This window comes from Hippopotamus amphibius, chromosome 1 (genome assembly GCF_030028045.1).
Source record: "Hippopotamus amphibius kiboko isolate mHipAmp2 chromosome 1, mHipAmp2.hap2, whole genome shotgun sequence".
Lineage (NCBI taxonomy): Eukaryota > Metazoa > Chordata > Mammalia > Artiodactyla > Hippopotamidae > Hippopotamus > Hippopotamus amphibius.
Genome location: NC_080186.1, coordinates 37300350 through 37304426, shown reverse-complemented (window position 1 = coordinate 37304426; position 4077 = coordinate 37300350). Strand labels below are relative to the sequence as shown.

Sequence of the window (4077 nt, the reverse complement as noted above, 5' to 3'; positions counted from 1 at the left end):
TTGGATTTGGCATAATGGCAGCCGTTGGAGATCTCAACAATAGAGGCTTCAGTGAAGTGGTATAGACAAAGCTTATTTAGAGTGAATTAAAAAAAGAATTGGAGGTGAAGAAGTGGACAAAGTGCATATAAGCAACATTTTTAGGAATTTTGCTATAGTGAGATGGGATGGTAGTTGGATGTGTAATGAAGTCAAAGGTGGGATTTTTTCCCCCCGAATTGGCAGATACATTAGTATAGTACGTTATGTGCTGATCCAGCAGAATGAGGAAAATTGACAGTGCAGAAGAAAGAGAAAATAATTGCAGGAACAATATCCTTGAGTAGGCAAGACAGCATAGACTGTCTTGGAGAGCAGACTGATGAGTACTTTTTTTTTTTTTTTTGGCCACACTGTGCGACTTGCAGGATCTTGGTTCCCTCATCAGGGATTGAACCCAGGCCCTCAGCACTGAAAGCACAGTCCTAACCACTGGACTGTCAGTGAATTCCCCTGACAAATACTTTTTAAAGTGATTGATGCCTCCTGATCTCCAGTATCTCATTTAATCCTCACGGTAATCCAGCATGTTGGTATTATCATCCTTATTTTATTTATTTATTTTGCAAAAAAACCTCCACACCACTTTATTTCAACCTTTATTCAAAAATGTAAAAAAAAATTAAAAATGTGTAGTCCTGAGCTTCAGATGCTGACTTTCAACCTCATAGGCAAGTGGGGAGAGAGGGTCAGGATAGAAGTTCAGAGTTCCTCCCACTCCTGGAGAAAAGGGAAGCTCCAGGTGAGGAACAGGATTAGAACACCTGGACCTATGGAGAATGGGACCCCTTCTCTCCTAGAACCAGATCAAGAGCCCACCCACCCCACCCCTCCGCTACCCATACTCTTAAATGAAAAAGACACAAAATTCTTGAAACTTGTACAGGAACCTGGTTCATGGTGCGTGTGGCAGGCAGCTAGTTGACCAGGAGGGTTAGAGCCTGCCCCCCTGCTTCTTGGCAGGCAGAGTGGGGCAGAGCTCAGCTTCCTCCTCCTCACGCCCCTGGTCTTCACTCTCTTCCTCAGAAGCATTACTGCTTATAGTAACAATCTGGTGCCAGTGATCCACACAGGGCCGGAACCTGACTTCAGGTGGAAGGTTACAGGTGGTTGGAGGTGGAAGTCGTCCAAATCGAGCATGGGTCAGCAGGACAAACTTGAGGGTGGCCGCAGGGACTGCGATCTCCCGGCGGTCATGATTCCGGGCCATGACGTCTACCATATTACACTCATCTTTGGCTCCCTCAGGGAGGCAGAGCATGGGCAAAGCCTGCATGCGCACCGCATCATCCTCTTCCCCTACCTTGAAGGTGAAAGAGCGGGTGTAGCCTGAGAGCTTACAGCCTAAGGAAAAACTGTCCATAGTGACCGGGCCGGAACTCGAAGACCGCCGACCCGACCCACCCCACCCCACCCCCCTGCTCTCCTGATTCAAAAACGCCAGGGCAGCAGCAGCACTGGCAGTCATGCTGTAAGGGCCTTCTTATCATCCTTATTTCAAAGTGGGGTAAATTGAGTGTCAGAGAGGCTTAGTGACTTGCTTAGAATGATAGAGTAGTGAAGATGGGATAAAGAATTTTGGCTAAGGGGGCTTCCCTGGTGGCGCAGTGGTTAAGAATCTGCCTGCCAATGCAGGGGATATGGGTTTGAGTCCTGGTCCCAGAAGATCCCACATGCCGCAGAGCAGCTAAGCCCTTGTGCCACAATTACTGAGCCTGCTCTCTAGAGGCCACGAGCCACAACTACTGAGCAGGCGTGCCACAACTACTGAAGCCCGCGTGCCTAGATCCCATGCTCCCCAACAAGAGAAGCCACCGCAATGAGAGACCTATGCACAGCAACGAAGACTACCCCTGCTCTCTGCAGCTAGGGAAAGCCCTCACACAGCAACAAAGACCCAACACAGCCAATAAATAAATAAATAAAAATTTTTAAAAATACACTGTGTTCTTAAAAAAAAAAGAATTTTGGCAAGGGAATTCTCTGGCAATCCAGTGGTTAGGATTCCGTGCTTTCATTTTTGGGGCCCTGGATTGGATCCCTAGTGGGGGAACTAAGATCCTGCAAGCCGCCTAGTGTGGCCAAAAAAAGAAAAAAACTGTGGCTAGTTCCAAGCAGAGTGTTCGTTTCTCCAAGATGAACATGTTGTTGAATCACTGAATGAGAGTGTGTATGGAAGTGTACCACTCAAGAAGTTGGATGGTAGCTGTGGAGCGTCAGGAATGTCAGGCTGGGGAACTGGGACTCTCACAGCCCTGAACCTCCAAACTTGAGGCTGCCCAACTAGATGGGTCATGAATCAACCAAGACAGGTGTTCATTTTTATTTTTTATTTTTAAAATACTTATTTATGTAGGCTGGGTAGGGTCTTCCTTGCCGTGTGTGGGACCTTTTTTTAGTTGTGGCATGCAGATTCTTAGCTGAGGCACGCATGAGGGATCTAATTCCCCGACCAGGGATCGAACCTGGGCCCCCTGCTCTGGGGGCTCTGGAGTTTTACCCATTGGACCACCGGGGAAGTCCCAGAAAAGGTGTTGTATAGATGTAATTTTGTTTAAATCCTTGCTGTACCCCTTAGTAGCTGTGTGGCCTTGGGCACAGTTCCTCATCTGTGAAATAGCAATTTAATATCTACCTTGCGGATATGTTTTGGGATTAAATGAAGCAATGGACATAAAGTGCCTGATAGTATACATAGTAGGGATTTAGTGCATTATTTGTGTTCACAGTAGACATATTTGCAAGCTAGGCTGGGGTGGTTCGCAACAGTCCCCTCCCCCCCAGTGAGGCTGCTGAAACTGCTCCCCAGGCCTGAGAGAGAAGCAGGACTCCTGAATGGGAGAGGACTCTGCAGAAGGGTTGCACTCTCTTCTCCCTCCCTGTCTCTCTGACACTCACACACCTGAGTGCACATGTTAATGTAGAGCTCCAGCTGTGTTTGTATCAGGGCAGGAATCACAGTCACAAAGATCAATGCAGCAGTGAAGTAGTGGGAAGGAGGTTGCACCCAACTGAAACCATTGCTCTGGGGCTGGAAAAAGGAGGGGAAGAGGAGAGAGTGCTGTGAGCAGGCTTGGCAAGGCAAGGGCGGAACCACAGCAGGAAGCAGAGGGCCTAAGTCATATGGCCCTGTGGATTTCCCCTGTCAATTTCACTTCCCAATTTTATATCCTTCCCTTGCACATCTCCCACAGGCCGCTCCCTGCTAAAAGTGGGTAGAAGTGATTGATTGATTTAGTCAATTGACAAACATTTAATGATACCTACCACATGCCAGGAATTTTCTGAAAGGATTAATAGTGATTGGTCAGGGAGCTAAAGGGAGCTGGGAAAGGGCAGTCTGGGCAGAGGAACTAATGTTTGTTAAGTTGTAGAGGAATGAAGTAGGATGTTACATTCCAGGGACCACATGTGGTTTGATAAAAAGAGAGCATAGGGTTCCAGGAAGAAAAGTGGGAGACGAAACTGGAGAGGTAGGATAAAGCCAGTTCATAAAGTCTTAGTTACCACATTAGAATGTCTGGGATAACTAATCATTTGGGAAAAAGAAATAAAGGTTAGACTCCTACCTTGTATTTGACACAAAAGTAAGTTTCAGGAGGTTTAAAGGTTTGAAAATGGGAATTCCCTGGTTGTCCAGTGGTTAGGACTCCATGCTTTCATTCACTGCAGGGGCCCGGGTTTGCTCCCTGATCAGGGAACTAAGCTCCTGCAAGCCTCATAGTGCAGCCAAAAAAACCCAAACAAACAAATAAATAAATAATAAAAGTTTGAATATAAAATGAATTTTAAAAGTACTAAAAGAAGAAATAGGAGAGGGCTTCCTATGTGGCACAGTGGTTAAGAATCCATCTGCCAATGCAGGGGACACAGGTTTGACCCCTGCTCCAGGAAGATCCCACATGCCTTAGAGCAACTAAGCCCATGTGCCACAACTATTGAGCCTGTGCTTTAGAGCCCATGAGCCACAACTATTGAGCCCACCTGCTGCAACTACTGAAGCCCACGTGCCTAGAGCTCGTGCTCCGCAACAAGAGA

At 47.0% G+C, this 4077-nt stretch overlaps 1 pseudogene; it reads right to left on the bottom strand.

Annotated features, from left to right (window-relative positions):
- Positions 1–973: 973 nt before the first annotated feature.
- LOC130841914 (nucleoplasmin-3-like) lies at positions 974–1507 on the bottom strand (annotated as a pseudogene).
- Between the last annotated feature and the right edge of the window lie 2570 nt (positions 1508–4077).